Raw genomic sequence first — 13018 nt, 5'->3', positions numbered from 1 at the left:
GTGGTGTCAACAGTCAGTTGTGATTTTTAACTTTTGTGCAATTTTTTTATAGTAAAAAATACATTCATTTTTTTATTAGTGGTACACAGCGTTACGAAAAATTTAGAAAGGGTACACAAAAGTCATAAGTTTGGGAAACATTGGCTTAGGAAGATGATTCGATGTATCATCTTTTCGTTTTCTTTCACATTAGGATTTTCTTTTCTTTTCGTTATATCCAATATTTTTTTAATAATTTTAATCGAATAAGAATAGTACTTGAATACTGCATGGGTAGAAAGAATATATGCTCAGGGCTCCACATTATAAGGGATTTCAAAGGTCAAAATTATAATATTTTTATTGTTTCTCTATTTTTTTAATGATTTTAGTATTTAGCACTTAATTTATGAAACTTCATACCCTTTACTAGTTTATTGAATTTAAACTAATTATACTTTACTTAAACGTAATCATTTTCTTTTAAAATACTATTTTTTAACATTGATGTTGACGTAAATAACTAAATCAATTTCTAGCTAAGTTTCTATGCATTCCTAGATGAAATGTCTAGAAATAAATAAATATTATAACTTATTTATTTCTCGACACATAATTATTAGCTTCATTATTATAATTTATAAATGTTTCGGATTTAAATGACTTTTCATGAAAGGAGCAAGTAGTCAGTGAAAATTGTAAGCCCCCCACAAATCAATACTCAACCCAGGGTCTCGAATTCTTTTAATTGGGTATTTTCTTTCATGTTATAATACTGTGCTAATTGATATCTCACCATCTGATATCAAAATTAAAAAAAATTAAAACATTACATGTGAATTAATAATTTTAGATGCCCGTTCGCTTCCGAGTAATGACAAAATACAGGAAATAACCTTCATAAAGTGATCAAGAAAAGCCTTATTCTTGTTGTCGTATGCCATTAAGGTGCGATTATTCTTGTTTTCCAGCATGTCATTTAGGACCAAGAATTCGATTTCTGTCACACTCAAACGTCACACCCGTTTATAGGGCGGACTTATTCATACATCCTTTCATTCATTCATCCACAGATCGTAATTTTGACCTGGACCAGAGAACGATCCATCTCCAATTCAGTACCCCCAGTGGTATAATTTGTTATGGGGGCATAGAGGACTTTGTGACCCGACGTATTTAACGTGCACCAGTCACCATTAAGAGTAGGAAATGAACATAAAATCATGAGTGCAGTCTGTTACCAGGAAACTTTTTTAAAAATCAGCAAAAACTGAAAAACTCGTCGGGAAACTACAAAACCCACAACGAGATTTTTTTATAAACATAATTTTATCATAATTATCACCCGAGACCTTTCTTATTAATAAGAAAAACCTGATTTTAGTAACATCCTTCCGTCATGTTTTATCTTAATTGGATCTTTTTTAATATTCGTTTGTATCTCTCTTTTTTTTAAAATAATTTCTAATCAATCCTATCTGATAAAAGTACTAATTGATCGTGGATCGATAAAAAAATTTTAAAAAAGAAATCTCACGCAATTCATTTCTTTCACAATCAGCAAACCAATCATTTCGGACGTTGATTCGCTTTTGAGCGAGGGGGAAGAAAAAAAACTGAAAGTGACATTCATAAACCGATGGAAGTAATCACTTCTTCCTTCCTTCAAGTAAATCGTTTCCGGTGGTTGCATACAAATGGACCACATAATCGAACAAAATCGTTCTTCCATTTCTCCTTCTGCTCATGGAATTTAAAAGATAACGATTCTGATCTAATTGCATTTGCAGGAAGTTAAATTTAAAAGTGTCTGGAATATGTAACAACAGTGGTAATGAAAATTGATTTTTTTTCTTTTTATTCTCTTTCTTTTGGGTAAAACCAGATGTTACAGAAATGAGGTTAACAGAGGGGAAAAAATGAGTCGTTAATGAAATCCAGATGATATTTCGTTGTTTTACCTTTTGTTTCCTTTAATTTTCTTCTATGGGTCAGGAAACATTTGAATAATCCATATAAAAGGAAAACGGCGCCTACTTTTAAAGTCATTCGAGAAAAAACTATTCGAGTAACCAAACGCTCATTACTGTTTATCAAAGGTAAGCAAAATAATTCAAAGATTTTTTTTGTGAAGTTTTGAAATCTTTTACGTAATTTAAATCTAGATTTTAACAAACGAATACAATAATACTTTAAGTTTGAACACTTTTGTCACTTATTGCTATTGATATTATTTTAAACTAAATACTTTTTTAGAATCTATTTTGCCATAGAAAATTTAAAAAAAAAGGCACATTTTAAGTGCTTTACACTTAAAGCAAAGTTATAATTTTAAACTATGCATAACATCTTTGCCGCTAAAAACTATCTGGGCTTCAAAACGGACAAATCACTTGAATATTTTAAAAATTATTAAACTTTCTTAAAAGTCACCGAGATGGCGAAATTTAACCCACCAAGTTAAAATTATCAAAATTAATGAGTTATTTTGAATTTGCAAATTTTTATGAACCCTGATATTGCAGTGTTTGCGTAACTTTTTAAATATTTCAAATTTAAAAAACTTAAATATTAGACGTACTTTCTCACCGGAAAAAAAACTACCTGGTCTTCAAAATGGATAAATCTCTTAAACATTTTTAGAATTATTAAACTTTTTCAAAAAGTCACCGAGAGAGATGGCGAGATTTTACAGCGAAAAGAAAAATATCAAAATCATTGAGTAATTTTGAATTAATGCAAATTTTTATGAAACTTGATATTGCAGCGTCTGAGTAACTTTTTAAATATTTAAAGTTTAAATATTAGACATACCATATTAAACTGTATGGGTTTCAAAATGAACAAATTATATAAATATGGCAAGATTTTACCACCTAGATGAAAATTATCAAAATGAATGAATAATTCTGAATTTTTTAAAATTTTTATGAGCTCAGATAATGCAGCGTTGAATAAACTTTTTAAATAATTATATATAATATTAGGTAAAAACTCTTTTCATTTTCACAAAACTGTGGCTTTAGTTCAGATAGACGCTTTCGGCCATTTTCAGAATCGGCATTTAGGGCCGATAGACTAAGCTTGAGATCTAACAGTTATGAACAACTGTTGCAGGCTAATAGTAGTTATGAAAATAATATATTAGCAGCAAAAAAGCATTATTTCTTCACGTGACAATAGAACTTTTGAAAGACATGCTTAAGGTATCCGACAAGTTTCGACAACTCTTTTTGAAATTTTGATGTAGAATTTTGTTTCATTACGCGTAAAAACTTCTAAAACTATCGTAAAAAACTATATATATAATTAATATTTTTAAATGGCCATTTTTAGATAAAAATAAGGCATTTTTTGGCATATACGATAAACACTGTAAAAAAAAATTCTCTCTTAAAAGGAAAAATCCTTTGATGATTTTATTAAGAAGGCTATCAACTATGTTTTGAACTATTATCTCGAAGGCACGCGAATATACTACTGAGTTAGGGATCAATGTAATTAAAAAGCAAATTTTTAAAAATTTCCCCACTTGCCTTTGAGAAAATGCATGCTTAAAAAAATAAAATTTTACTTTTTCATCTTAGCCTGTATTTCAAAACATGTGTGTTATAATCATAAACATTCATGAAAAGTTGTAGCTAATTATTTCAAATACAACGTGAGAAATCGTGATTAAGGTAGTGCAAATTGTGAATAAATCTGATTTTAAGATAAATGCATTAAAATCTTAAAATTATAATTCTACCCACTGTTATCGTTTTGCACAAAAACTTATGTAACTTTGTAAAGCATTAGTGTACAAACAAAAGTATTTTTCGAAAGCTAAGAGTACAAGGATTCGAAATTTAGAATAAACTCAATTTCGTAAATTTTGCTCAAAATCATGTTATTGCACTAGTCAGATACCTTAATAAATTTAGTTTTATAGTATAATCTATTAGTTACTACTCTGATACAATATAAACAGATATCTTTATGTCTATGTTTCCATATGTCAAAGTATATAAACTTACAAAGAATTTTAAAATTTTATTTTACACCTTGTTCCTAAAACTGAATTTCAAAAAATTAGTTTTCAAGAAAGCACGCTACTTTTATTATTTACTTTGCTGATTTCATTATTTTAGCTAAAATGCTTAATATATCTAGTACTATTGTATACTTATATCACCTGGCTAAATCCTACAATGTAAATAACTGGAGATTTAAAAGCTCTTACAATAGTTTATCAATAGTGGATAAACATTCATTAAATTATTGAGTTTTAATATAGATTTGTGTCGATTTTTTAAAATTGAATTTCAATAATTATATGTGTCATACATTATAACAATTTAATCATTTATAATTGACAATTAATATCACTACTTTTAATATTCTAATTAAATTACGCACTCTTATACATATTGTGTACTTAATACATATTGTGCAGTAATTACTGTTTCCCCTGATATTCTGATAAGACATAAATAATAAACTTTAATTTATTTTTAAAATAATTTCAAATGAAGATAACTCTTATTCTTTAATTTATGAACTTTTTATGTATTTCAACTGACCTGTGAGACTAAGATTCCTACTATAAGATTCAAAGATTTCCATTTAATAATCAATCTCTTTAAAGCTGAAAAAAGTAATTTAGAGTTAAGAAAAATGAATGCTCTAAGTTACAAATTGAATTAAGTAATAGATTTTTTTCTGCTTTTCTTTGGAAATATTTTCTTGCGTATTGTCTGATTTTGATCTTAAATTAAATATTTATGTTTCAAAACAATAGTTTGATGAATTTGAATATTGAACATTTGAGCAATCGAATAGTAATTTGATAAATTTGAAAACTTTTTAAATCTGAGAGTGTATGTAATTTTTTTATTTAAATTATCTGAACTTCACAAATATTTAAATTATATTTAGCAAATAATTGCTTATATTCATAATTTAAATTCTCTTGTTTTGTGTACAGATAAATATTCTTTTTTAGCAGCCACAATTGGGACTATAATCATAAAAAAAAACTGTTTAGAAAATATGAGCTTTTCATAATTATTAACTATTAATAGAGTAATTAAATTCTTTTCATAATTTTTTTTAATTAGTCAACTGCATTAATCCATGATTTTAAAAATAAAAGTTGTTAAAAATATTACTTTTATATTTTGTTTGTTAGAAAATGCAATTCTGATTTCAAGTTTAGGAAAATTGTAAATAACTAAAACACTTTGATCCTGTGAAAACGTTTCCTAATCTACTATTTCTCGAGAAGAATTTAAGTTGAAATACTTCTCCTTATTTCGAAAAAATTGAATTAATTTTCTAAGTCTTTCAAAAAATTCTTCTTAATTTGGGTCTGGTGATAAAAGTAATGAAGCAATTTATTTGACAGTTTTAACAGGAAATTTATCAGCATGTTATTATTTATAATTGAGATAATCTGTCTGGATTTTAACTCAATCTTTAAAAATAACAAAAACGTTTATAGCTAAGTTCGTTTCATTTAGTCAGTTCTGCACATTTTTCTACATAAAAAAGAGATAACTCATTAAACTACAAAAGTTGTTCCATCGTTGGAAAATAACTTAATACACTACAAAAAACGAATTTCAGTTCTGATTTCAATTCGTAAGAAATGATTAAGCATAGCCAGAAAACTGTTATCGAACCGTAGCAACGCAGATAGCTCATACGTTTTATTAACAAAAATTGAAAATATACAGAAATATTTAAAAAAAAATTAGTTGCTTCAAATCGATAAATAAAAAACTTGATAGTTGAACGGAATAATAAATGTATGAGCATTCATAATATTGTGTTCCTTTCATTTTGGCAATTATTTCTGTTCTTACTGTAAATAGGAAAAATTATTTAATTGACTGATTTTTAGATTATTGGAAATCGAGATAGAAATAATAGAAAAACGAAAACTTTTATACACAGTAAAAGCTTAAAATTACTGTGTGCAATGCAGGAAGTACCTCGTTCAACATTCTAGACACGAAAAAAAATTCTGGCAAAATGATCGTACTGTTTGGTAATGAAATTTCTAGTTAAAAAAAAAAAGCATAATTCTGGTAACAAAAACCAAGATATACGGTATTTTTCCGTTAATTCCCAAGATATTTTCTCCGTTCATGTGGTAAAGCTTTAAAGGAATTTTCAAAATTACGGTACTTATTACCATACATTTAGAAAAAATACTGAAAAGTAAATTAAGCCGAATAAATTTTTTTAGGCGAATACATTAACAAAGCACTTCGCTGATCATTACCGAAATTTTGGTGTTCCCATAGAGCTAGAAATACGGTAAATTTTACCACATTCCGGTAGTTTTAACCCTTTTTTTTGCAGTGACCCAATGAATGTTTGTAGTCATGTACATGTAGCATGCAGAAATATATTTTCTTAATGAATAAAGAAAACAAAAAAAAATTTTTTTACTCTCGAAACTGGTATATTTTGATTCACAATAATAATCTGGATAATATTAAAAATTTTTTCTATTTACTTGCATTGTTTTAACTGTTAAGTTTTTATATACACATTAAAATGGCTGATAGCATTTATCATATTATCATGCTGCCTTCGAGTTTTTTGAACTGAAGAATTAATTAAAAATTAAAATATTCATAAATATTATTAAACACGCACATTTCTCACAATAAACTGCTTCAGTGGATTTCTTTTACTACTAAGCATAAAATAACTATTGGGAAGCAATTATTATGCATGAGTGGCAGATTTTAAGTTGTTTGCGTAAAAAAGTTAAGCTTTTAACTATTTAACTATATTTTTTATCTATAAGGAAAAACGCTTTTACCATTTATGGCTTTTGTAAACAAAAATCATTTTTATTAAATATGTCATAAATTTATAAATAAATCTCATTAATCTGCAACAAGTTTACTGGATCGGAAAGAATTTGAAACGATATTTTCGGTTTTAATTTTAAATATTTGAATAATTTTTAGATTTATTTTTCATGTGGAATTATAGTTTTTAAACGTAGAACTATTTTTTATTTATTTTTAGATACGTTATAAAAATTAAAAACTACAAAGCTATATGAAATTTTTGAATTTATAATGTTTTCTACACTGAGAAAAAAATGTATCGTCATGACTACCAGAATATGGTAAAATTTAACCAGTTTCTGGCTCTATGGAAACAAGTAAAAGATCAGTTATTTTTACGGACGAGGCTTTCTTAATGAGTTTGGTAAAATTTACGCATTACAAATACAATAAAATATGGTTTTATATTGCGTGATAAAATATGGTAAATGTGGTAAACTTTTTCAATTTTGTAATGCTACCTTAGATAAGGGCATACAAACCATTTATTTGTTCAAATTTACTTTTGTGTTTTGCATTTTTTACTAAATGTGTGGTTATAAGAAGTATAATTGTGAAAACCAGAATTTCCGGTAAATCTTTGCCATAAGAACGGAAAAATAACGAAATAAAAAGTTTAAATCCAGATGTTTTAGTTTTATTAAGCAAAATTATGCTTTTTTTTTCTTTTTTTTAATAAAAAGCAGAAATCTCATTACTATGTAGTACAGCAATTGTAAAATTTTTTTTTTCTGCGTATCGCTTTCGTTTATTTGGCCATTACACGATTTTAAGTATTGGACATGCGAATTATTAAGCTAAAAAGCATTATATTTCTATGTTTCTATTATTATGTTTCTATGTATAATATCTATTAATAAAATCAATAATTTACTATTTCTCTGAAACATTGGCTCCTAAATTTTGCTTAATTAAAAAAAGTATAATTAATTGTGCTTAAAACAAGATCCTCCTGTAATTACTGTTGGTAGCTAATACACTAAATAATATTAATTTAGTTAATAAAAATTTTCGCTATTCAATCTTTTTTATCATAACTGAAACACAGAAACATGTTTTTTCAGTTTACGTGAGTTGTATGCAAATTTTGAATTCTTATAAATAACAATCAACAGCGAAAAAAATGCATTCTCTGAGTAAAATTACAGCATTCTTTGTTGATTGTAATAATAAAATTAATAATTTTTCTATATTTTTTTAAACTGTAAAATAATTTTGTTTTTGTAACTCATAACGTGCGATGTATCTCTTTGCAGCTTGTAATAAAATTTTGTTCGCAACTAAATTAGCAATAATCGTAACATGGTAGCATTTTAATTTACTCAAAGTATGTAAAAAATGCATCTGATAGCAATAACCAACCTGAAATGAAGTAAGAAGTTTTTAAGATGAACTAGCTAAAAGTAAACAAAAGTTGTAATTGAACTTTTGAAACAAGTAAAAGCACTCATTATGTTGTTCCTTTACAAGATTTGATATATTAATATAAATTAAATAAAATTATTTTAAATAATTTGAATTAATTTAATGGCTTAAATGATTTTATTAGATTTTCAGTTGGTTGATTGGTTAAACACTGAACTATAATACCGGTATTTTGAACCATTAAACTTCCTGTGCTTCTAATGATCACTTTTTAACTCTTCATCTGTTTCCTACTGCAATCAAACAAGTCCCACTAATACACTATAAGATATTCCTTAAAAAAATGGGTAAATAACAATTTATTTAATTGTTATTTCCTTATATTCAAACAAAACAGTCAAATTACCATAAATAACGAATCTTATTAATCATACGTACAGGAGCGCACGGAACCTAACGTAAATTTGCAAAATCTCCCTAATATTTTAATTCTTCTTTTATGTTAAAAAATAGATATACTTATTTCATTTTATGTCTTTTTCCTATGATAGAACTTCAAATCCAAAAAGAATCATGAACAAGACAATTATTGGTTTTCTGTTCGTCTGCCTTGCATTCAGCTTAGTTATGGTTGAGGAAACAACAGCGATGCATCTTCACAACAGTGGGAATAACAATGGTGTTATTCAGTTACTCGTTGCTGGTCTCGTTGCCAAACTGCTGCAAGAACAGAACATCGGTTAAGAATCATCTCTGAAATGAGAATGTTTGTGTGTTGTTTCAAAATGTTTTTCAAATGTAGTGTATGTAAATAGTGCATAATGTACATAAACAAAAAAGATGAAAAGTTAGATTAAAAAATCATTTCCATTTTAAGATATTGTTTTCTTTTACGTACGCATTAAAGTTAAATTGTAATTGGTACAAGCTGTGGAAACAAAAACTACATTATTTTTGTAGTTTACTACAATTACATTTACTTTGTCACTACTGTAACTGTAACTACTACAACTGTAACTACTTTTTTTTAAATCTAGTGACTACGAACTACTTTGCAATTTAGTAACTGTTGTTGTTGTTTCTAATGCCACTGCCACACGGACAAGCCTGCTTGGTGAAACCGAGCACATTTAAGGCAGAGTGTGCGTTTCTTGTTTTTCAGTGGCGCCATCTATGGCCAAGAATTCGACTTCTGCCACACCATAAGTCGTACCCGTTTATAGGGCGAACCCATTCATCCATTCATTCATCCACAGATCGTAATTTTGACCTGAATCAGAGAGCGATCGATCTCCAATCCAGTACCCCCAGAGGTTTTGATTTGTTATGGGAACATGGCGGACTTTTTGTGACTCGACAGATTTAACGTGCATCAGTCACTTTACTACACGGGGAGTCTTCGTCGGGCGGGGTTCGAACTCTCGGAAATGGGCCCAGCGCCCTACCGACCAGGCTATCCCCGCACATCTAGTAACTACTTCACTTTAAGGAGACGAACTTGACCGGAGAACTTACACCGATATTCAAAATGGCTTTAAATAAAAAATTGGTTTACATTAAACGCAAGGCAATAATTAAGAATTAATTATTCGTGTTTGCACGAGCCAGTTTGTTATTCCAAAACATATTTTTTTCGAATTTGTTTATTTAACCTTCAGCATTTTATGCCTTTTTCGGCAACGAATATTTCATTTAAGAAAGGCGAAACTAGCAAATACTTGCAATTTTTTAATTGTTTAATGCTCTTTTATTTCCTCTAAGAAATTGAGTACATATAAAATGCGCTCTCTTCGATTGAAATAACATCACTGCTTCATGAGTGCGCATGTGAAAGCGTGATCGAAGTAATTAATTATCAATTTTTCGTAATGGCTCATTTATGTATTAGTTATACGTGATTTTAAATACTAAATTTCTATTAACGCTCAGCTTCAGTCATAGGGTCATTTTCATTGCACCTATTAAAGGACCTGCGAAGACAATTATAAATACGTTTGAATTTTGTTTTATTATGAAACAGTTAATTTACTGATTCAAAGTCATAATGTAACAACTAATTCATTAAATTAAATGCAAATCAAAAGTAAAAGAATTAAATTAATAAATTTTTAAACTTAGGAATAAAAACATTGCCTGATTTTACTTTAAGTGTATAGAAATTCTATTAAAAACAATTTATTTTTAAAGAAAATTACTATTTACTAACGTGTGCTACTTTCGTTTTTCTATTCATTCTATTTGGCATAAAATTTACAATATAATGAAAGCAAAATTTGGCAGAAATTCGACGACACTTTACTACAAATTTGGTTTTGTGAGTTCTTGATAGGGTTAAGTCTTTTGTGGCACCAACCCCCAAATAATTTCAACTGATTTTAAATCCAGGCTTCTTGCTAACTCATTCATAAATTTGACCCTTTAAAAAACTGTTTTGTGTCCCGAAAATAAGGATACTCGTGTTGTCTTGTTAAAATATGAAGAAGAAAAAAATCTACATCCAAATTTTCTGCATAGTTTATTAAAAAAATTTCTAGAAATTCAATGTGCTTGGTGGAATTCATTTTGGTTATTGTAAAAGAGAAGTTGTCTCAAAGCTAGATAAAGATCATCATACAAAAAACTGAACCACCACCGAAATTAAGGCTAAAAGAAAATTCTTGTGCTCTGTGTTGCCAATGAGATTCTATTCCCTCCAGTCCATCAAAGTTGAACTTTTTTTACAACTTAAAACTACATTCTGTCTCTCAGAACTCCTATACTTCTTATGCTTTGCACTTAACAATGGTTTACGTAATTATTTTTGTCCATTTCATAACTCCAGTCAGATTAAATACTTTTTAGGATAGAGCCCTTTTCTGAAAAGGAGGTGATCGGGTTCGAATCCCTGCGATGGCTGGTTGATATGTATTCCGCACCCGCCTCGCACCTACCACAGTGTAATCGTAAGACATCCTCAGTGGTAGACAGATCATGGGTTAAAGTCCCGTTGCTATCGAGCTTACCGTAGGAGGCTTTCGTGGTTTATCTGTCCATGTAGCACAAATGCTGGTTGGTTCCATTAAAAAGTGATGAAAATCACTATGGCAAATTTCTACAAATACTTGATCTAGGAGTACCCTTGTCTTCTAGATTGGGTTGAAAATTACAAGGCTTCCGAGATGAACATTACTAGTCTTAAAACCAACAATTGGGTGGGCTGTTCAACGACGGATATAAAATTAAATTTAAAAAAAGATTATATGAGAGACAGCCGCGTTTGCCCAGAGCTCAGAGGATAGAACATTCATCTTCATATGAGGTGATCCAGGTTGGAATATCATCGGTGGCTAGTTGAAACGAATTCTGCTCCCTGTTTGTCCAGACCACAGTGCTGACATAAAACATCTTCAGTAGAAGATGAATGAGGTTTAGAGTCTCTTTGCAAATCAGGCTAACCGTGGGAAGTTTTCGTAGTTTGCCTCTCCATGTAACGCAAATGATGGTTACTTCCATAAAAAAAACTCCACAAATTAGCTCGAATTAGGTTTTAGTGCCTCGCCTATTATCTGCTGTTTTTGTCATACAGTCAGTTTCTCACCACGATTCGTCTTTATTCCATCCAATTCTCCAAAATTTACGAAGTTTTACACGATAATGACAGAGCGTCCAATCTTCTTTACCTCAAATTCTAATTTTGATTCTTCTTCATCAGTAAGCTTAATTTTGCGCCCCATTCCTGAATTATCTCGTAAACAATAAGCTAACTATGCAAAATTGCTTCGAATTCTTCATGTTTAATTTAACTTTATAAAAAGTGATCAAAAGTTTATAACATAAAGGCATGTTCTTAGCTGTGAGATGAAATTTAAACATACACGTTATAAGAAATAGCACAGTGTCTTATAAGAAAAGAAAATGAAAATAGAAGTTACATTGATCGTAGTTCCTGATCAACATGTGCGATGCTTCAAATCCATTTTTCTTCCGATTTTAATTCATTTCTAAACAATATATTTTAACATTTATGAGAAAATAGCAACATTAAAATAATTTCTCATACATGAATTTTAAATATTTTGCTTTTTAAACAATCGTAAACAATTATTAAATTTCAATGTAATTTTTAAAAAAATGGAACAAAAATAATTCATTAAATAATAATAAAACATTGAAAAAATTAAAAATAGAATTTTCTTTAATTGTATTTCCCTGCCAATATGCGCGATGCTTCTTTCATTTTTCTTCCAATTTTAATCCGATTTAAGACAATATATCTTACTATTTGTAAAAGACAACAGCCTTAAATTTCCTATACATGAATCTTAAATATTTTGATTTTTAAACAATTTTAAACAATTATTAAATTTTAATATAATTTTTAAAAAAAATGGAACAAAAATATAATTCATTAAATAACAATAAAACATTGAAAAAATTAAAAATAGAATTTTCTTTAATTGTATTTCCCTGCCAATATGCGATTATATGCGATTTCCCTGCCAATATGCGATTTAATCCGATTTAAAGTAATATATCTTAATATTTGTAAAAGACAACAGCCTTAAATTTCTCATACATGAATTTTAAATATTTTGTCTTCTAAAATATCGAGAATAATTATTAAATTTATATTAAAATTTAAAAAAGCGGAAAAAAATAATTCATTAATTAATAATAGAAAAACATTGGAAAAAGTAAAAATAGAAGTTTCTTTGATTGTATTTCCCGGTAAATATGTGCGATAGTTCATAGTTATTTTTCTTTTAATTTTAACCCAATTTAACAATAACATTAATATAAAACAATATAAAAACAAGAAATAGTACATTTGTAAAAAAAAAACA

At 28.2% G+C, this 13018-nt stretch overlaps 1 long non-coding RNA gene across 2 annotated transcripts; it reads left to right on the top strand.

Moving 5' to 3' along the window:
- Positions 1 to 1553: 1553 nt before the first annotated feature.
- LOC107456181 (uncharacterized) lies at positions 1554 to 9071 on the top strand. Of its 2 annotated transcripts, none has more exons than XR_011636275.1 (2): positions 1554 to 1810; positions 8747 to 9071. It is a non-coding gene; the product is annotated as an uncharacterized lncRNA (long non-coding RNA). The 2 variants fall into 2 exon arrangements; XR_001585684.3 differs by lacking the exon at positions 1554 to 1810 and adding an exon at positions 1818 to 2078.
- Positions 9072 to 13018: the final 3947 nt, after the last annotated feature.

The sequence above is a fragment of the Parasteatoda tepidariorum genome, chromosome 2 (genome assembly GCF_043381705.1).
Source record: "Parasteatoda tepidariorum isolate YZ-2023 chromosome 2, CAS_Ptep_4.0, whole genome shotgun sequence".
Classification (NCBI taxonomy): domain Eukaryota; kingdom Metazoa; phylum Arthropoda; class Arachnida; order Araneae; family Theridiidae; genus Parasteatoda; species Parasteatoda tepidariorum.
Note: the sequence above shows the minus strand (reverse complement) of the source record. Positions and strands in the feature narration are given on the sequence as shown.